General features: G+C 43.9%; 1 protein-coding gene across 2 annotated transcripts in view; it reads right to left on the bottom strand.

The window, feature by feature from the left end:
- The window catches only part of CAMK1D (calcium/calmodulin dependent protein kinase ID), a 420,921-nt gene that overhangs the window by 378,857 nt on the left and 19,193 nt on the right, over nucleotides 1-22,871 (bottom strand). Inside the window, exon 1 of one of the 2 annotated variants that reach the window (XM_036068433.2) lies at nucleotides 12,481-13,246. The exons of the other annotated variant lie outside the window; for it this stretch is intronic. The gene's annotated coding sequence lies outside the window, so the exon portion shown is untranslated. Of the gene's footprint in view, nucleotides 1-12,480; nucleotides 13,247-22,871 lie in introns of those variants that run through there. 2 annotated transcript variants of the gene reach the window in all.

Here is a 22,871-nt window from a genome sequence, read left to right as displayed (position 1 = left end):
GCCCTATCCCCACTGATCTTCAAACATACATAGAGAAATGCAATTTAAATGCTTTGAAGTTCATAAACAACTTTTAAAAACCAGCCAAGTATGGCTAAGCAGGAGTCTCCCAGGTCCTGATAAGAGTTACTTATAGCGAACACTTAACTACGTGTGCAAATATTAAAGCTAAGTTGTTAAACAACACGACCGCGTCCGTGTTGATACAATTCATTTGCTTAGCAAACTCCTTTCTCATAGATACGGGCTTGAACAAACTCCGGCCTACCCCTGTGGGTTTTTACTTGGCACTCCAAAGGTACGGAGGTCTCAATAAATGAGGTTTTACGAGGGGTTCTGACATGACAGGGGTGCACGGGCCAATTGCAGGTGTTAATTGTTCTGTGTTTCTGTCTGACAGACTGTGACTAATTTTTTCAGGTAGCTGCTTAGGGCAGTGGGCATGCGAGTCAATACACAGACGCTCTAAGCCAACCAAGAGTAGAGTTGCAGTGCCAGTTCCTACTGAACCTACAAACGGCCTGGAGTACACAGCTCTCTGGCTGCCACTTCTACGGAGACATCAAGGTTTCCTCAAGCTCTGTCTGCACTGGATATAATGCATTACCTTACAAAGGCCCCATGTTTCTGACCTGAGCAAGTGATTTAAAGTCTTGAGGTCTATAAAATGAGCTGGCTGGACTGCAAGCAGCTGTGGACGTCCCCAAAGGGAGCAGTGAACACACCAGGGCTATTTTCAGTTTTTCGAAAGGCCCCACAGAAACCACCCATTTACCCACAATAGGATGGCACAGGCTAAAACATATTTACTTTGGACTAGAATTATGTCAACTCAACGGACAGTGGCCGTGGTGACAGCTCAGGGAGGAGAAGCCCTCGCCGGCAGCTAGGTCTGTCCTTTATTCATAAAAATATAAAGGAAATGTATTAGCACTTCAAAAACACAGTTTCCTTGTTCCTTGTGATTAAAAGGTGATCCCTTAAAGAAGATGTGGTTCATATATACAATGGAATATTACTCAGGCATCAGAAAGGATGAATACCCACCATTTGCATCGACATGGATGGAACTGGAGGGGATTATGCTAAGTGAAACAAGTCAAGCAGAGAAAAACAAGTATCATATGGTTTCACTCATATGTGGAACATAAGGAATAGCATGGAGGACCACAGGGGAAGGGAGGGAAAACTGAATGGGAAGAAATCAGAGACAGAGACAAACCAGGAGAGACTCTGGACTCTGGGAAACAAACTGTGGGTTACAGAAGGGAGGGGTGTGAGGGGACGGAGTAACCGGGTGATGGGCATAAGGAGGGCACGTGATGTGATGAGCACTGGGTGTTATATGCAACTAATGAATCAATAAATAAATAAAAGGTGACCCTTAAGGTCCCTTGTATTCTAAAGTTCTATGATTCTTTCACAGGAAGTTATTCATACCAAGAATAACCCATTCTTAGTGTAGCCTTAATACATAATTAACAGGAACGAACAGCTTTCTCCCTTGGCTTCCCGACACTTGTTTATAGCTTTTCAACTTTTTTAAAAGCATATCTATTTATAAGGGGGTGCCATATTTCCAAAAAGAATTAGGTGCCACTGTACATTCTCTGAAGATGGTAAGGGATGGTCTGGATTTGCTCAATTAGCAGTTTCTTCCTCAATTTCTACCTCTTCATAAAGCTCAAGCTACTAGATATTCGTTTCTTCTCTTTCCTCCTTTTCTTTCCAAAGCACAGGAAAGGCTTTCAGGTGACCCGATGCCATCACCCACGTGATGCCCCTGGAGCTCCCTGGCCTTGGCATCATTCATCAGTAACATCAGAGCTATGTGCCCCCTCAACCGTGAGGCCTATACCAGAGAAGCAGTTGAGATGACGTAGGGGAGAAACTTCGGAGTTCAATGCATTATATAATATAGTTTATTCTCATCTCGATTTTTCATTTACGAAGATTTATAAATATTTGTAAATGAATCATTTCATTATTATTATTATTACTATTATAAATAACGGACTACGATTTTAAAGTATGGTGAACGTTTGCAGGTCAAATATTGTTAAACGCACGAAGATTTTCTACAGGGATTCTACGGCGCATCCTTAATGCCTAAATGAGAAATGAATCTCTTAGAAAACCAAACCTGAATTCCAGTTTTATGTTTGGTTGTGAATTTAGAGTCATTATATAAGATCTGTTCATGTAATTATTTTGAGATATAATCTTTTTGAGTGCTCACTATGCCAGGAACTGGGCTAAGAAATAGCATCAATTATCTCGTTTAATCCTCACCAATAAAGTGGGTTCTATTATCATCGCTATGCAAGAAAGATGTTTAGACACAGAGCAGGGACTTGCACAAGGGGTGAACCCGCCCATGATGGGATAAACAAGGTCCACCTGCACCGGTCCTTAGCCACTGCACCATTCCACAGGGCAGGTGTGAACACAGGATAGCAAGAAGGGGACAGCTTGTCCTAAGTCACTTGAAAACCAGCCCCCAGCCTTTCAGGGCATCTGGTTTCATGTACCCACACTGGTGTTCAGACCATATCATCAGAGATTTTTCTTTCTTTCCAGGTACTTTGACCCATTTTGCTCCACGCTCTTTTTCTGCCGACCTAAATTACTTAAGTAGATAATGCAGGCAAAAACAAGCAGATAAGACAAAACAAAAGAAAACCCTGCCTCAGGGATATAACCCTGGAGCTGTATTTATGCCATAATGATGAATCTATTCACCTGTATACTGGGTATCTCCACTCTGAGGTGGCAAGGCAACTCTATGCATTCAGAACTCCTTACCTTTCTCCCCCAGACCTGCTCCTGTGTGTCTTCTCCGTAGAGGGCACCATCTTTTACTCAGCTCTCCAAGCACGAACCCTTCTTAGCCCTTCCTTCTTGGATGGTCCCAAATCTAAAATGATCCCAAAGAACTGAACTTGACCTACTTCAGGATGTATCTGTCTGTCCCATCTTCCCATACCCCTGCCAGTTCCCATACCCTTCACCTCTACCCCAGAACCCCTCCATGAATCCAAGAGAAATCTAGCTGGTCTCCTTGACACCTGTCTTAAAGTTCCCCCCTACAGCTCAAAGCTGGGCTTTCAAATGCATGGAAAGGCTCATCATGTTTCCTCTCCAATTCCCTCATCTTCAGGATAAATTCCACACAACTAAGGGTGGCATAAAAAGTCCTTGAAACCACAACTCCCTTTCTAGCTTCTTCTCTCACCACTCCCCTATTCTTGCCTGAACCCCCAAACAGACCCTGTGCTCTTCCATCCTCTGGATCATAGGACCACAGTGGGGCCATCTGCTCGGAAGCCCTCTCTCCCTTGCTCAGCTGGTAAACTCCTACTCATCCCTCAAGCCTCAGGCCTTGCACCCCCTCATCTATGAAGCCTTCCTTGACTCTCCCAGGCCAACTCTGAGACACCCCGACCACAGCCTTCTGAGGCTCGTCTCAAGGAACCTCCCCTGGCAGTATCTCCACACTATAGCATGGACTCTTCTTCCCAGCAGAAGGTGGGCTCCGCTTCCCTGGGCTGAGGGCTGGCTGTCTTTACACCCCTAGCACCCGGCCCAGGCCCAGGCACAAAGTAGGGGCTCTATAATATCTACTGATTACATAAACATGAATCAAACTACATACATGGGAAGGAAAGAAAACCATTGGCTTTATAATTTATTGAGGTGAGAACCAGTCTTAGAATCTGGTTTGAGCTTGTAAGACATCCCCTGAAGGGGAGAGGTTAAGGAGAGAAAAGGTGTTCTTGGACCAGAGATGTGTCCGAGGGAGAAGGGAATTCGATAAGGAGCACACACTTCCCGGAGGCCTGTGTCCTACCCCAGTGAAGGTTGTGAGCCCCCGTCAGCTGAAATGCGAAGCCCTCAAGTGGGGATTCCAGAAAGATGAAGTCATGTCTTAAAACACACTCCGTTCCTCAGAAGATAAATTTCTCAAAACCACAACAATTACATCTTATGTACTATTTAGTCAGGATTAGTGGTTGTGGGACATGTGGCTGTTAAAAAAAAAAAAAAATCGTGGAAGCCGTGTGAAATCAGAGAATTAATGAGGACTCTGACTGTAAGCGAGGAGGTCCGTGCAGCTTCCCAACTCCAGGCTTCTCTGAGCTCTTTTATCTTCCTGGCACAGAAGCCTCAGTCGAATAATAAAAGAATAACTCAGATGCTGTTCTCACTAAGCCCCCAGTCTGAGTCTCAGCCTTCAAGTGCGCCGTGAGTGCAAGTTCACGGCCAAGTCCAAGTAGCAGAGGCATCTACCAGCATTGGAAAGTTACCCCTTTCGATGAACCCTAGAGACACAACGAATCAATGCCATCCTGTTAGGGACATGCTTTAAAAGACTGTCTTGTAAAAATAAAATCGAATACTTCATATTCTGAGTGAAAAACCTGCCTACCTAGACATTACCCTGAAATTCGTTCTTAAATTTCTAAAGCTGTAATATCCACGTGCAAATGACAGATCTTCCCCGCCTTGCCATGGGGTTGCATCCCGATAAACCCATTCTAAACTGAAAATATGGTAAGACGAAAATGCATTTAATACACCTAACCTACAGATCATCATGGCTTAGCCTGGCCTGCCTTACACGTGCCCACAACACTCCCATCAGCCAGCAGGTGGGCAAATCACCTCGCACGAAGCCTATTTGATCATCGGGGGTTGACTGTCCCGTGTCATGTGTTGAGGACGGCCCTGAGAAGAACAGAACGGTGATGGGTGCAAAATGGTTGTCGGGATGGGTCGTCCGCCCTCGTGATTGCTGGCTGCCTGGGATCTGCAGCTCACTGCCCAGCATCCAAGAGAGGACTGACCGGACGTCGCTAGCCCGGGACAAGATCCAACTTCAAAATCCCAAGTAGTTTCTACTGAATCTGCATCACGTTTGCACCATCATAAAGCTGAAAAATCGTGAGTCGGGGACTATCTATACATGCAGGTGATTCTCATGATTCACAGTAGTCACGTCCTGTAAAATCATGTTGAATTTGCAGATATTGAACCACTGCTCTTAGGGGAAACATAGCACTGGGCTCCTTTGGGCCTCTGGTCACAGCATTTTTGTCAACCGATCCATACATAACCTTGCTTTATGTGTGTTTCTGTATAAAGATACCCTCTTTAATATATATTTCTGGTTCGTTAATGTGAAACACAGCCAGTAGCACCATAACTCATGCTTGAACAGGCTTGTCTAGCACATGTGTTTGCTCCCGAAGGCACATCTCGGCCTTCTTTCATTCAGGAACTCTACACGGCACTTCAGCACTGGGCTTTGGGGCCGTTCGCAGCAGTGAAATCACTAACACACAGCACAAAAATGTGAAAAACATGGCACTAAACAGACCATGGAAAGGACACTGGTTTCCAGCGGGAGAGCTGAAACGAGATGGCAGCACGTGGCCTCGGTCAGCCTCAGCTGGGGACATGTGCATTCAGGGACGAATTTTTCACCGCTTTGCTCATGGTCCCGGGCATGAGCCTGGGAGAGACACGTGCACCCCACACAACCCCCATGATGATTCCAATACACCACCCAGAGGGGCCTGCTCCCTAGCTTCTGAAAAGGAAGGAACTAAGAGTAGCAACTGCAGCATATCACTCAAAAACAGTTTCACAAAAGGCAGGACTGCTCTAACAACTCCCAGTCCCATATACTTACTTGGTTTTATATGGTTTCTTTGTGCTTAAATCTGTTAAACTGCAAAAAAACAGGAATGAACTGATGCTGAACTTTCTTACTCAGTGACAAGTAATATTCGTCCTTGGATACAGAAAACAATTGCAAAAACACATAGGACTCTATGCACCTTAGGAGGTGTGTTTCCAAGCAAATTTGGTGTTATCTTGTGAGTATAGTTAGCTAAATTTGTAATATATTTAGGATTTGTTCAAATGTATAATAGTAATCAACCACAATAAGTAAATACAAGAACTTTTTAATTTTTAGACCATTACAGCCATAGGAAATTTAATTTAAATGTAGATACAGATTTTTGCAAGGACAAATATAATACCCAAGGACAACAACATTCTGTGGGGACAGAATATGAATTCGGAGAAAAAAAGAGAATGAGGTAGAAATTCCAATGGTTAAAGACGAGACAATTCGATTGCTTTTTAAATGGTGATGATGGGTATCAAGTCTCTGTGGTGTTTAGATTCCACTGGTTATATTTAAAAGAATGATGTAAAGTTTTATTTAAAGATGTCGATATTTACAATAAGCTAGAAATAACATCCTTTGCAACTCTTCAATTATGATGAAAAATGTTAGCTATCAACACAGAGTGTGTGAGGGGATAGATAGCTTTACAAAACTATTTTAGGGATTAGGTGAGCAAAAGGCAGAATACAGGCCCCTCCAAGGCAAGTTCACCTTTCAGTTCCACCCTAGTCTTAACATTCTGCAAGAGAAGCTGGAAAACTGGATTTTCTATGTACAGTTTACCTTTTCATACTATGTTGGTTCAGAAATTTTTTTAAGCAGTGTGCAGGCCAAACAAAACACATCTAAAGGCCAATATTGTTTCTACCTTGACTCTGAGCAACAGTTACCATCTTCTGTCAACTTTTCCATATGCTGATAGGAGAGCCCCTCATTCAAAAAATGCTCACTGAACACCTCCCAGTTGTTCCAGACACTACCCTGGGTCCTGGGGACACAAAGATGCCCTCAAGGAAAACAAATGACAGATAGATAACCTTTCGCAATACCATCTGTTCAATGCAGTGCTAGTCAGATCCTAGGTAGGGTATCCATGGAAGCTTGGCTTGAGTGGGTTTAGGAATAGATGGTTTATTTGTGAAAGCTTAGTGGGGGGAGACAAGGCAGGACTAGAAGCGTCCTGAATAACTAGCACAAGGTGTAACTTCAATGCCAGTGACTAAGCAAGGCTACCTGGGGAAGGCTCGTTGGAAGATGGCCAACCAGGCAGCCTGGAGCAAAGATCACATCAGGATGTCTGAACGCAAAGAACACCCACAGTGAGACAAAACCCAGCCCCGCTCCTCATTTTCAGTTCCTCTGTTAAAAACAGGCACATGATGGAAATAAACCATTGAGACAAGATCCAAAAATAATCTTAACTGGGCATAAAACCTCATATAAAAATTCTTCTTTTAATCACTTCTGGAAGGCAGCTGAAAGGTACGTACACCAAAACTCAGCTTGTAAAGCAATCAACTTAATCTGTTTCTTTGAAAGATTAATTAAAACGGAGATTACCGATGGCGGCAGATGAGCTGGGTCAGCCGATGGGGCACAGTGGAGATGAGAGAGAAATTGTTTTAAGATCACACAAACACAGCTGCAGGCCAAACGCGGAGATGTTGCATAAAACCTGCTTCTTCCTAGGCCCTCTAATTCAATTCCTGGGGATGACGCTTGACTTAAAAACCCGAATCGCAGGAAGAGCATGCAGCAGGACTCCAGTACACTAGGCAAGCAGCCCGCCCTTGTGAGCCGTGACCAACAGGGGGCCTACGGGGGTCTTGAACTTCTGAGCCAAGTCAGCCACAGCGGCAAAACAGCCACAGACCAGAGGGACCAGCGAAGGGAGCAAGGAACACAACTGTTGCCCTGAACTCAAGCAAGATTTTAAGTGCTTCTTTAAAATAATGTCAAGGATCTGCTCAGGTAAGGCCTCGATGAGAAGTAGAGCTAAGAAACTAGAACAGTGGAAGAGGAGACTCTGTCCACAGAGCCCTCACCCCAAAAGGAGCTGCTAAGAAAAGGAGTTTTCTCCGATGGAGAACTGCTCTTGTTTTTTCCCCCACTGGCAGCAAAAAGGAGATTACACAGGAGATGGTTATGGAAATTCTGGTTTGGGGACCCAGAATTTGAACACACTGTCGTGATGTAAGCTTTAATACTGAAAAAGCTTCCGTAGCACTCATCAGAAAAATGACAATATGTGCAACAGTTCCCAAAGTTCTTAAACCCACAAGAGGAACAGAGGCAGACAATGAAGATACAGAAAAAGAAGAGGGGACATCAGCCGTGGGAGGAGGAGCCCCTGAAGCCATCTAGCTCCTGGGACTCTGGTGCTGGCCTCCTACATCTCTTCCCCATGAAAATCCACCGCGGCTGCCATCTAAGGAGCCCAAGACGTAGCTCCCCAGTGCTGAAAAACCAGCTTTCCCCAAATGCAACAGAACATTCCCGACCACACTAGATAGCAGGCCCTGCGTCTCTCTCCCTACCTGTGCGCTGAGGAGACGGGGCCGGAATTTCGTGAGCAGATCATCTCTTTCATGGTCCTCCTCACTCCAACAAGCTCTCATTCTCCTGATTCAGCAATTCCCATCCAATGTCATGTAACAACCCTCATGACAACTCTCATTCTGGATGCTTCTACTATGTGGATACTAATGACTGTTTTATTTTGGGAAGGGAAGGGAGTCGGGATTCTGGGAAATACACTAAAATTTGAATATCAAATGTACTGTTAGCACCAAAGTAATGGTTAAGAGTACAGATCCTGGAGCCAGCCTTCATTGTCTCATCTGTAAATTGGGAATAATCACAGCCTGCCTCATGGGGTAGTCATGAAGATTAAATGAGTGAGTTGTAAAGCACTTAGAACAAAACGTGCCACAAAGCACTATGTGTTTAAATAAAACTATATAACCGTTTTATCTCCCATCAAGAAGCAACTACAAATTACACCCAAGTCAGACTGGAGGAGCACCGTGCCGCAATGGGAAGCCCACCTGGGGCAGCGCCAACACCCAACCCCACTTCTCCCAGCTCCTAAGTGAGACGGCCACTAGGCCCCTCCCCCGCCCCCCTCCGCCACTCCCCCCACCACACCAGCTCAGCCCCCTCGCTGGGACCCCACCACACTGACCTCCTAGCTCTCCTGTTGGCCTGCAGGCCCTCCCACCCAATCCCCCTACCCCAGACACCAAGGTCGGTTTAGAATATTCTAATTTTAGACTATTATATTATATTATAGCTAGTATCACCTGAATATTTGAACAGCTTGTATCATCAGCTAAAATTAAAAAGAATTTTGCCTAGACTTCAAAACTCACGATCTGACCCCTTACCTACCTTTGTAACCTTATTTCCTACTGATTTCCTTCATGACCAGAGAACTGAACCTCACACTTTACGTCCATCCCACCATCCCCACAGCGATGGCTCGAGTTCCCGCCTCCAAAGCTGGACATGGACATCCCCCGCCCCCCACCATGCTTCGAGGTTTGGCTAATGCTCTAACACTCCCATCACATCTCCAGACCAGGCAGAATTATTATCTCCTCTTCTAAACTCACAGAGCATTCATCCCTGCTTGGGGAAGGCAGAGAAGTGTCTTGTCAGGAGTTAGAGTCCCAGCTCTGCCACTTACTAGCTGAATGTCTCTGGGCCAGAAAATTTAAATCTCTGAACCTATCTCACTGTGGTTATGAGGATAAATGGAGATAATATATGCAAAATGCTTGGTTTAAGTTCTCTTCACCTGCCCTTTCTTATGGAATTTATTACTTCTCTAAATTTTATTATAGTTATTAGGCTTCTCGGTTTTCTTTCTCCTGACACTCTTAAGTTCCTTGAGTGCATATTTCTGTGTTTCTCCAAAAACCTAGCACAAGGCCTTACACTTAGTAGGAGCCAAACAACAATTTATCAAATGAAGGAAGAGATGAATGGAATATTTTACACTTACTCTTTATATTATTATTGGGGGGGGAGGGGCACAAGGAGACAGAATCCCAAGCAGGCTCCACGACCAGAGCAGAGCCCAAAAGGGGGCTCGACCCCACCACCCTGAGATCATGACCTGAGCCAAAATCAAGAGTCAGACACTTAACTGACTGAGCCACCCAGGTGCCCCGACTCTTTGTATTATTTTTAATCATTCCTCATTTTCACCTATGTTGTTGTTAATGACAATAACCATCCCATACGTTGAGTACAGATATCCAGATGGTTCTGAGGGGAAAACTCTATTCTGAGTCCTGAATGATTCAGTTCCACTCATTCAAAGTTATCTATTTTCTACTGGCTTGTTCCTGTACCCCTACTACCAGGAAATACCCTACTTGACACTATGTGGCCTCTAGAAAGACAATTCCTGTTCCCAAATTCACCCACTCACATTGTAAAGACATTTTCGCAGGCCTCATAAATTTAACCAACTGGGGTGTTTTGTTTTTCTTTAAAAAAAAAAAAAATTGAAAATCATCATCCTGAAAAGGAATATTTTATTCATGCCAGTTTAAGTAGTGACAGGAAAATATTCAGTACTCAAAATGGAATGAAAAAAAAAAAAAAACGGTCAGCATGAATTTCCAAAAGCATCTGGAAAATTGGCAAAAGATTCAAGAATACAAAAAGCAACCGGTGATCCCAGCTGGGGTGAAGTTGCCGTCATATTACATGTGATACCAACCCTAAGACTGCTTTAGGAATTCCCAAAAACAGTACTCTGGAAAGCTCATTTACATAATGATTTCGATTTAATCTGAAGAAAGCACACCTACAACTTGTCCCCAGGGTCCCAACTGTCTTTAAAGTACTCGACTTTGTATTGAGAATAACAAGAATCCAGGCAGACATCTGACTTAAAACGGAAGTGAAATCTTCCCCTTAAATCCCTAAATATACCATGACCCCAGAAAAGGGTTTCCTCACTCTTAGCAGAAGAGGGTGGTAGCTCAACACATCAGCTCTAGAACCGGCTTGAACCTCACACACCCCCACCCCCATTCAGTGGCAGACATTGAGCACATTCATGACCCCAAACTGAATCCCATCAATTTGACTCATAAAGTCAAGATAATGTACAGACAGCATTCCATATTCATGCACCCTGGACCTAAATACGTTTTAAATCTAGTGGGCCAGAAGGACCACATTGGGGGGACAACTGGACCTGCATTTCAGACCAGGATCAGTAACCCACTAGGTGTGTGGCCTTGAGCAAGTCCCTCCACCCCTCTGGGCTTCTGTTTCTTGTGTGTCATTTACACATTAGACTAGATGCTCCTGCTCTCACGTAACGCGAGCTTTGGGGAACCGAGAGACTGGAGACACACAGTTTCAGAAGTGCCCCTGGAGGCCATTCTGGGCCCTGGCCTTGCTCTCTTATTTGGGTTTTGCTCTTGCATTCTGTCCTATTCCGTCCCTAACTAGCTGTGTGGGCGTGAGCAACGCACTGAACCCTTCTGTGCCAGGATTTTTTTTTTCTCTGTAAAACATGACGATAAGCTGTATATATACACCATCCCTTCTAGCTCTAGACGTCTACCTATCAGAGAAATCCCTTCCACGAGGGAGTACAACAGAGACTGAACCACTTCGCAGTTTTCCAGCCCCTTGGTGCAAATCGCCAGCAAAAGGACTGCAAAAATTCTGCATCGGCTTTGAAAATGAACAGACCATGCCAAGCAAGTGCTTTCTAAAAGGTCAAGTATAGGATAAACATTACGTATTCATTCCTCCAGAGCAGCCAGGGCAGTCGATTGGTCACACCCATGACTCAAAAGGAAATTCCATCCAGGACCACCAGTCACCTCCCAAAGTTAGTCACCCTGCACCGTGGAGCCGGGGCTCACGGGGTTGGGGGGGGAGGAGGGGGGAGTGTATCCCATGGCTAGCACAAAAATGACCTACAGGGAGAGTGACCTTTTCACTGGGGCTCTGGGAGACCTACTACAGGTATGTACACTGAATTCACCAACCCCCACCCCGCCCCCCGGCTCCCCTGGCCTAAATCCATATGGAAGACATCAAAAAAAAAAAAAAAAAAAAGAAGACCACAGGTGACAATCCTGTGACCACTTTGTTCTCAGCCTTTTCCCCAAGAAGGAAGGGGCTTCAGACAGATAACAGTTGACAAGGACACCAGGATCAAGAGAGACAGTTTCCTTAAAAATAAAACTTTCAAACTCATGGCCATTAACACTCACCCAAAATAAATGGACGAGAGCCAGCCAGGAAAGGGCACGTTACTAAAACTGGCCCTCCGGCCTCCAAAAGGCTCAGCAGAATTATTCTTGCTGTGAGGAGAGGAGGAAGGAAGGTCTGGTTATTGTGCCAATGTGCTGGGAGGCACACAACTAGGTCACGTTCCCACTCGGGCCTGCTTGCTGCGGGAGGGCATCCTGGAGGCGCTGTTCAGAGCCGGCCCCACTCCTGCTCCCATGCTTAGCGTCTCTCAGGAAGCCTGAGGAAGGTGCCTCTGGCCACACCCCACGCGGGAAGACGAGGCAGGATGTTTCCAGAGTGCATGACATCCTAAAGAGCCTGTCCCAAGAGCAGCAATCTAGCACACATCCAGGGGCTTGCCACCACATGAAAGACACAGCCAGGACACACTGCAATGGACGGCCATCCACCCAAACCCTTCAACTCACTTCACGACCTCACACCATCCCTGACTCAGGAGCTGATGCCGTGAGTCACCCGGAACCTGGATAACAAGCCCCTTCTCTAACCTGACGCGCTTGCGTCTTGCAGGTCCTGCCCAATGAAACCACAGGGACTGGAAGCATCTTCGATGAAGCACAGGTGCATCTCTGGCAGCTCCCTGGGACGTAAATCAGGCAGATTTAACAAAAATCATCTTCACAACTGGAATCACCAGCCTCACCTTTCTCCGAGGCTCATAAAGCATTTGCCTCCAACAGCAGAGTTTTTAGAAGAACATGATGTGACTCGGGGAGCCGGGTAACACACTCACATTCATGCCATATCTCACGACTTCCTCAGGCTGCGATGTTTTTCTTTTCATAGCAGACAAACCTCCACGTTGGCACAGTTTATCCGAAAAATGGTTGGAACCTCTAGCCCCAGGCGATCACAGAGCTGCTTATGAATACCTCAGAGGGCTTGCAATGGCGCCTTTTTCACAATTTATTAATTAAAGAGGCACGTTAGATGAGATGCGCTCTCGCTTTTGCTTTTAACCTCTGCAATTAGCCGATCGGAAGCTCTCTTAACTCTCTTTAACAGCAGAGGCACAAACACCGAGCGTGCCCAAGTATGTCCTGGGAAAGACAGGCACACCAGCGCATTCCACGGCTTTCTTCTCCTCTGCTTTTAACCAGATTTACCTGACACCATTTCTTTGCAGACACAGGATCCAGAAGCCGGAGTCTGAAGGAAAAAGCTGAATGTGAGAAAAACCGTTAAGTTCCCGGCTGACTCAGGTAAAAATTCTATAGTCAACCAGGGCTTAGAAGTCTCCTCCTCCCAAAGCGGAGGGGGAAACAGCTCAGTGCCCCAAAACAGTCTCCCAAAATATCGCTGAAGGAGGCGCGGGATACAGACATCACTGGAGAGTGGACATCTCCTGAGAATCACTGCTCCAGGTATTGCCTGGAGCCGCACACGGAACACTAGCTGTGCAAGAAACGCTAAGTGGCAGGTGCCTGCAGAAAGGACGCGAAGCTCAGGAAAGACACATCTGAGGTTCCTTCCCTGGCCCTAGAGGCTCCATGTCCTTGCCGTCCAGTCAGGAAAGCGACTTGCTACTAGAGGGGGTGGGGAGGCAGGTGAAAGAGAGGTGTTATGGCCCAATTTTTAGAGATGAATAAGGTATTTCGGAACTAACATTCCGAAAGAGATAGCTAGCGTTGATGGGGCAATTATGACCTGCTTAAGATACATACCACTAACTTATAGTAACAGCTTACGATGTCTAATGTACAGATTATATTTTTTAAGCTCTCAATGAAAGTTAGCTATTTTATATTAGGTATATAGTGTCTGTGTGTCAAAACGTGGAAGAATGTCATTATTCTCAGAATAGTAATAATTGTAATATAAGATATGTGAAGGTAAGGTTATCTTCTTAGTTCCTTATTATTTTAGAAACATTTTAAGCCAGTCTCTTATATGTAAATTGTACATAAAATTTCTTTTTCTGATCACTAATAAATGATTAGCATTAAAAAAAAATCTGGAAAATACAGCAAGGCAAGAAGAAGAAAATTAAAGTTCTCTGTCATTTCAACACCCAAGAGGTGACTACTATCACTATAGTTGATGTACATACTTCCAGCCCTCTCCCTAGGCATATAATTATAAATGTTCTTCCACAAAATTGGGATCATGTTATTTGATAACTTATGTTTCACATTAAATGGTGTGTCACTTACCCATGCCCTAAAATAGTATTCTGCATCATGAGTTAAAGCCTGTAGGGTGTCACATTCTATTGATGTGCTATATTTTAGAATATTTTATAAATATTATTAAATGAGTTGTTTCCAACCGTCAATTACTATAGGAAATACTAGTGGATGGAGAGAGAGAGAAACAGATTTCCTTTTTTCCATAAAAGCTTTATGGAGATATAATTCGCAATCCACTGATTTAAAGTGTGCAATTCAGTGGTTTCAGTATATTTATAGTACGTGCAAGGATTGCCATAATCTATTTTGTGACATGTTCATCATTCCGCCACCAAAAAATGGGCACCTTTTAGCTGTCATTCTCTCCATCCCCTCAAGCCCTCCCACCCCTAGTCCTAGGTTACCACTAATCTGCTTTCCATCTTCACAGATTTGTCTATTCTGACATTTCATATAAATGGAATAACACACTATGTGGTTTTTGGTGACTGGCTTCTTCCATTTACCCTAATGTTTTCGAGGTTCAACCATACTGTAGTATGCATCACTACCTCATTCCTTTTTATGGCTAAATATTATACCTTTGTATGGATATACTTCATTTGTTTATGCATTATCGGTCGATGAACATTTAGGTTGTCTCCTCTTTGGGGCTAGTATGAATAAGGCTGCCCTGAACATCCACATGCAAGTTATTGTGTGGACACATATTTGCAGTTCTCTTGGGTATATATCTAGGAGCAGAATTGTCGGCTTACATAGTAACTGTATTTTAACCTCTTAAGGAATTGCCAGACTATTTTCCAAAGCAGCTGCACCATTTTACATTGTCACCAGTAATGTCTCCACATCTTCACCAACACTTGTTATTACCCATCTTTTTATTATATTCATCCCAGGGGGCATGAAGTGATATCTCACTGTGGTTTTGATCTGCACTTCCGTTTTGGCTTACAATGTTGAGCATCTTTCCGTGTGCTTATTGGTCATGTGTACACTTCTTTGCAGAAATGTGTATTTGGATCCCTTGTCCATTTTTAATTGGGTTGTATTTTAATTACTGAGTTGTGCTTTAAAACATATTTTAAATAACAGTCTCTTATCAGATTTGAAAAAAAAAAATCTTCCCATTATGTGGGTTGTCTTTTCACCATCTTGACCATGTCCTTTGAAGCACAGAAGTTTTCAGTTTGGATGAAGTATTAACTTGTCTATTTTTTCTTTTGTTGCTTGTGCTTTTGGTGTCCTATCTAAGAAACACTGCTTACTCCAAAGCACACAGATTTACACCTATGTTTTCTTCTAAGTGTTTTATAGTTTTAGCTCTGGTATATAGGTCATGGAACCATTCTGAGTTAATTTTTGTATATGGTGTCAGGTAATGGTCCCAATTCATTCTTTTGCATATGGAGATCTAGTTGTCCCAGCACCATTTGTTGAAAAGACTATTCTTTGCCCCATTAAATTGTCTTAAGTACCCTTGTCAACAATCAATAGGCCATAAATGTAAAGGTCTATTTCAGGACTCTCAATTCCAGTCCACTGAGCTATAGAAGTCTGTCTTTATGCCAGCACCACACTGTCTTGATTATTGTAGCTTTGTAATAAGTTTTGGCAAATCAAGAAGTATGATTTCTCCAACTTTGTTCTTTTTCAAGACTGTTTTGGGGTCCTCTGCATTTCCATATAAACTTTAGGATCAGTTTGTCAACTTTTGCAAAAAGGACAGCTGGGATTTTGATAGATACTATGTTGACTCTGTGGATAAATTTAGGAACTTTTGCTATCTTGACCCTATTAAGTCTTCCAATCCACTAATACAGGATGTCTTTCCACTTATTTAGGACTTTATTAATTTCTTCCAATGATATTTTGTACTCTGCAGTGTACAAGTCTTGTACTTCTTTGGTAAATTTATTCAACTGTTTTATTCTTTTTGATGCCATTATGAATGAAATTGTTTTATTAATTTTGTTTTTGGATGGTTCATTCCCAGAATATATACATAAATGATTTTGTATATTGTACATTATATATTGATTTTCTATCCTACAGCTTTGATGAACTCATATTAGGAGTAGATAGATTTTTAATGGAGATTTTAGTGGAGTTTAGGATTTTCTCTCTATAAGATCATGTCATCTGTAAATAGAGACTTATTACTTTACAATCTGGATGCCTTTTATTTTGTTGGGGTTTTTTTTGTTTTGTTTTTTGGGTTTTTTTGCCTAACTGTCCAGTCTGGAAGCTCCAGTACAGTGTTGAACAGAACTGGTGAGAGCAGACATCTTGCCTTGTTCTTAATCTGAGGAGAAAGCATTCATTCTTTCACCATTAAGTATGATGTTAGCTCTGGGAGTAGAATTCTTAACTATAATTTTTGTGGGAAGGTAAAAAGGTTATTTCAGTGTTCTACCCTTTCATAAAAGTCCTAAATATGCCCATTTCCAATTGTACAGTTTCCTCAATATTTATTTCTCTAATACAATTTCAACATCCTTTGCACTTATAATAGGTCGGAAAGGGGCAGTGACATATTAAAGGGAAATCTCAGGTGGTTGTGAAGTTCAAGGAGAAATGGACGGATTTAATGAAATCCAAAGCCTGTGTCTGGTGAAATAAACACCTGCGAAGATAAAGCCCAAGCAGTGGGCATTAAGTTAAAGTCATTTTGACATTTCCCTGAGTTGTCAGTCACTCAATTCACTAGTCAAAGGAAGACTTCATTCTGAGCCTGTTCTGAAATTGTGTAAGTTTTCGTGCTTGAATGTTCCCTGAGTTCTCATTGTCCTACCCACCAAAATTAGTTCTACCACAAAAGGCTCTTCACAGTACCTAAAAAAAACATTTGGGGAAAATCTATTCTAATTGTATTTAAATCTGTAAATCCAGAACAAAGAGGGATTTGACAGTTACTTAATTTGATTATTTAGTCACACCAAATACTTCAGATCAAAAACTACACTCAGAAAAGCAGATCATCTGCTCTGACCCCTAAACAAATCATATTACAGCAACATCTGGTTAGCTGGGATACATATTCAGAGGTATAGGGGAAAAAAATCTGGGCTTGAAAAGACATGGCTTCAAATCCCAGGTTTTTCCATTCCTAGCTGTACATCTTTGGGCAAGTTATTTACCCTGTCTGTGCCAACTGTTAAAAAATTTTTAAAGGATAACCTTGCAGGAATGTTGTGTAGATTACACGACACGCTTTTCATAAAGTGCCTGGAATATAGTCGGTGCTATTATTACTGATAGCAGAAGTATTTCTTAACTAAAGTGTTCAGGAAATGGAGTCGTCGATCCATTATAATTTCTGGTTTTCAAACTTCTGGGGCTGAAAATACTTCAAAACAATATTCGTATTTTTTTTTTTGCATCTGTATTCTGGTAGACAGCTACATCTTCCATTTCATTTCTAAGTATTTCATGTGCAAGATCCCATACAAGTTACCGAGAGGTGTGTCAGGCTCATCCACAAGCAGTTTATAATCTGGAATAAATGTGATGCGCACCATAAGGACTTTATGTGCGTTACCATTACACAGTATCATAGGGACAGAAGGTGCCGGAGTTTGGGCTGATGAGGCCCAGCATCGACTTGGCACACCTTCTAAACCATGGTTTTCACTAATAAATTCCAAATAGGAGCTAACACAATCAGTGTTTGCCTGTTCTCCTTTGAAGAGTCGCATAGGAAAAAAGCCGACGGGCTGAATTACCTATGTCCCCAAGCCCCCGGAAAAGCCATGTCTGCACTCTGAAAACTCATCGGTAACGGCACTGCCAAACTCCCCATCTCTCCCATTTTAGCATGCTCCTGACACAGGCTAATTGGCTCATCTGAAACCGTCCAATTAACAAGATGATGAGAACTGCCCAGCACTGTGAAGGTGAACTCGGGCCGCGTCGGTATGTGTGCTACACCACCACCTTCCAAAAACTCAGACTGTGATTCTAATCAATCCTGAGAGGTCCGCTCTGTCCTCTTTGAAAGCTTGACAACGAGCCTAAAGACAATATATTTTCCTAGCTGTGAAAACCGTAGGCACCCGACAAAAGTTCCTGTCTCAGAAAGGTTAGCACCCCGTTGGCAAGCAGGGGAAAAACGAAGGAGCGGAGATCCGTGTGCAGCAGAGCAGTTGCTGAGTGAGGGACTTGTTCGGGAAACTCAGCGGACGCTCCTTCCAGAGTCAAGGCTGGACGCCTCCCAGGGCCCAGGTGCTGGGCTTAGCGGAGCCACCAGCTTTCTAGAGGACGACACGAAACTTAATTAAACAGTATCAAATATCTCTTATATGCAAAAACACGCGCACACCGGCACACGTGCGCGCGCACGCACACACACACACACATACACATACATACGGGGCTGTCTCCTAATTAGCAACGTCAGCCACAGAAAACCATTCATCAACAACTAAAAATCATCAAGCAATGACAGAAATAAACCCAACAATAAGTTAGCAGACGGGGGGCTCCTACACTTGGTCTCCTGAAATGAAAGCAGCCCCCTCAGGCAGGAGAGCCAAGCCGCTGACGCCGAAGGACAAAGGCCACACGGTAATAAAGCACAGAAAACAAGGTGAGCCCCACAGCCACCTGCGCTCACCCATGTCGCGTAGCTCTTGACAGCCATGGCTCACGGTGATTGAGTGCTCACTGTGAGGCAGGCCTGTGCTAAGAACTTGACCTCTGTCGGTTCACTGAATTCTTTTTTTTTTTTTAAGATTTTTTTATTATTTATTTGACAGAGAGAGACAGCGAGAGAGGGAACACAAGCAGGGGAGTGGGAAAGGGAGAAGCAGGCTTCCCACGGAGCAGGGAGCCCGATGTGGGGCTCGATCCCAGGACTCTGGGATCATGACCTGAGCCGAAGGCAGACGCTTAACGACTGAGCCACCCAGGCGCCCCGGTTCACTGAATTCTCACAACAGCAGAGACAGGGGTTCCCGAGGACCACACTCCTCAGCCTCCCTGAGAGTTTGATAAGGAATCAAAAGTAGGACAAGAAGAAGGCAGATTGCAATCATGTTTACTCCTCTCGAAGGAGAACCCACATGCATTTCTGTCCCCTAAAGAGCTTGAGCATTTGTAATCCCAGTGCCATCACGGAAGGAGCCCTGCACACAAAAGTTCCTATTATTTACACCAAATCTGCCACCTTCCGCGCTGTGGCCCTGGGGAAGGCCCCAACCATCCCAGGCCTCTGTTTCCTCAACCTGATCAAAGAACAAGATGTTCACAAGGCCTTCGCCAGAGTCAACATTCTGCGGCTTAAAAATCCATAATGTCCCTACATCTGCTCAAGGCCACGTGAGGACCTCATGATACAAACCCGGGCTGAGCCCGGTTACCAGAGGAACCTGACAGATGACATGTTCACAATAAAGCGACATGTTTTTCACGTTCTTCCTACTTCCCTTTTAAGAAACGCTACCCAGGATTTCTCTTAGCAAACTGCAGGTTTTGATCACATTGGTCCTCATCAGGCCTCAGCACACCGGGAAGGGGGCAGCATTAATTCTGCGGCTTTATGCGGCGCCTGGCCCATTGTTGGTGCTCGATGTATGTACAAAAGTGACCTCCTTTTACAATTATTTTGAAGGTACAGCTCGTTCTCTCCACTTCCACCTCCTTTTTATTTCCCTAAGTCTAAAGAAAAGACGAAGGCCTTTGACTAAATCGAAACGGAAGAAATTCATAAAATGCACTAGCTACTTCATGCAGGGATATACTTTTCGCTGTTTTCATCTGAACCTCAAGCCGTTCATTTTAAGCCAAAAGAGATGGGTAAATGACAGACTAGCCGATTATATCATTACTGAATATGGGAGCCTTACATCAGGTGAGAAACACTCTATAAAAATATATAGATTTGGGTGCACCACGATAAAAATCAATCTATTTTATAAAAGCAATAATCACATGAAAAGCAGAAGTGCTATTATGTTATCTGCTTCATAAAAGGAAGGACTGTTCAGCCTCCTTTCTGTTGTCAGACTGAATAATTACGACACAAAATGGGCCACAAGTGTGACTGAAACCTCGCAACATTAGGAACTTTTATCTCATACTTGAAACCATGTATCTGCTTAACTGGCAGCTGGAACAGGCTCAGCTGCTCTCAGGGTTGAGGGGAAGAGGGTTTCACCTGATCTGAAATCAGATCTGCCTCCTCTCCACCCCGCTCCCAGCCCACCCCCAACTCACAGTCACGCAAGCCAAACACTCACTTGTTCTCTTTTGCAGCCTCTCCCATCATTCCTTGCAATGCCAAGCCCTAAGACACTGCAGGTGCATGGCCTGTGAACTGTAACATCAGAGAAGAAACCACATGAGCAAATGTCTCCCTTTTTCCAGCTCTGCGGGACCATGTAGCAAATATCATGAAAGGGTACCTTCTAAGAACTCCTTGAGGAAAGGAGCGGTTGTGACCTTTTCATTTTTGTGTCCATAGGGCCTATAATATACTAGGGTGTGTGTGTGTGTGTGTGTGTGTGTGTGTGTAGCGGTTGTGACCTTTTCATTTTTGTGTCCATAGGGCCTATAATATACTAGGGTGTGTGTGTGTGTGTGTGTGTGTGTGTGTAGCGGTTGTGACCTTTTCATTTTTGTGTCCATAGGGCCTATAATATACTAGGGTGTGTGTGTGTGTGTGTGTGTGTGTGTGTGTAGCGGTTGTGACCTTTTCATTTTTGTGTCCATAGGGCCTATAATATACTAGGGTGTGTGTGTGTGTGTGTGTGTGTGTGTGTGCACGCACACCTGTGATGAACTGCATTCTTACCTCTTTTCAGTTTGACCCTCCAAATATTATTTCTGGCTACACATTGACATATCAATTACCAGGAAACTTAGCAATCCCTGCCCTTCATATGCAAGGACAAAATCTCAAAACACCCTCCTTTTTTTTTTTTTCCTTTTTTTAAAGTTCTCCTAAAAGATCTATGCTGATCCATTTGCTTTATGACACAATTTTGAAAGCTATCAAACTGGGAGTTAAAGGTGTCATATTTGACCATGAATCAGAGCGGCAGAAATAGGCCCAAAATGAAGTGATTTCAGCTAACATTTATTGAGCACTTGATATATACCAGGCATTATGCAAAAACAAAACAACAAAAAAAGCACAAACTTCTGCACTTCATCTCACCAAAACCTCTTAGCAATCTTAGACAATGCATGCCATTGTTATCTCCATTCTATGAATGATAGAGGCTCAGCATTCCACACACATACGGCTGGTGAGCAGGAGAGCCAGGAGTCAGGCCTAGGGAGGACTGTACCCCCATCCACAGACCATGACCTACTTATAAGATCCACTATGCTTTGATGTCAGCCTTGGCAGCCAGGAAGTTGGCCGCGTGAAGATCAAGTTCTTTGCAGACGTTGTGCCTAAGACAGCCAAGAATTTTAGGCAGTTCTGCACTGGAGAATTCAGGAGAGTCCCTTGGCTCAAGTGTGTGGTAAACTGGAAAGGCCTACGATTACCTGTCATCATCATTCCAAGTCTCCTTCTTCGGGGTTATACAAAAGGTGGGGTTCCAACAGGATACAAAGGAAGCACCTTCCACAGGGTCATAACGGATTTCATGATTCAGGGTGGGGATTTTGTTAGCGGAGATGGTATTAGAGTCGCCGGTATTTACTGGGGGCGGGGAGGCCATTTGCAGATGAAAATTTTAAACTTAGACATTCAGCTCCAGACCTGCTTCAGTGATCCCAGTACAAATGGCTGCCAGTTCTTCATCACCTGCTCTAAATGTCATTGGCTGGATGGGAAGCACGTGGTGTTTGAAAAAGAATCACTGACGGACTTCTAGTGATGCAAAAGATTAAGAATGTTCCCAGAGGCCCCAACCATAAGCCCAAACCCCCCATGGTAATGTCACAGTGTGGGGAGCTGAGGTCCAGAGCAAAATGGATCAGGCCTTCCCTTGCTCTGGGTGATGCGCGTGAGTAAAATAATCTGGATTGGACCGTGTGTTGGCTTCCCTGCCTGCTGATGCCCTCTTTGATCAAGAGGCCTTGGAAGTGTCACAGATGCAGAACCCAGGATTTTCTGTGTTTAAGTTTACAACTGTAAATAAAATTGTTTATTTTTAATCCATTATAAAACTGAGAAAGCCTGCAGGCCACAGCATTCTGAGAACACCTCAAATTTTTGCAAAGTAGTGCCTCAAATATTTTTTTTTATATACCAAAAAATGTATGACCATGCCTGGGTAGGATTACCACACAGGACATCACAATACAAGACTTCCCCAAGTACCCAATACCCTCAGTGTTCAAAAACTTTTTTAACCACTAACCCTAAGAAAAGTTTAATCAACCAGTAAAATCCCTTTGACATCAGGCTGGAAGGTTGGAGGGAAAAGTTTTCTAATTAAAAGGGATCAGACCAGCTCTGCAACCTGCAGAACTCAGTGCAAAATGGGGAGAGGGGGGAAGAAGGGAATCCTTGTTCAAAAAATATCAAGAATTTCAAGACAGAGGGAGAAACGCATTAGGGGAACATGGGACCCTGTGTCACTGTGAAGCTGGCCCCAGAGGGCATCAATGTCCAGGACCCGGGAGGTCACTCTGAAATCCAAAGGAATGAGGCCTATGGGCTACGACATGGCCTGTGAGCTCAGCTGCATGTGTCAGATGCTTTCTCCAGAATGAAACCCAGGCAAAGTCAGAACCTCAAACTGGAACGTGAAACAGCTTGGCTCCTGATTATCTCTGGATGTGAACTCAAT

This window comes from Halichoerus grypus, chromosome 6 (assembly GCF_964656455.1).
Source record: "Halichoerus grypus chromosome 6, mHalGry1.hap1.1, whole genome shotgun sequence".
Classification (NCBI taxonomy): domain Eukaryota; kingdom Metazoa; phylum Chordata; class Mammalia; order Carnivora; family Phocidae; genus Halichoerus; species Halichoerus grypus.
Note: the sequence above shows the minus strand (reverse complement) of the source record. Positions and strands in the feature narration are given on the sequence as shown.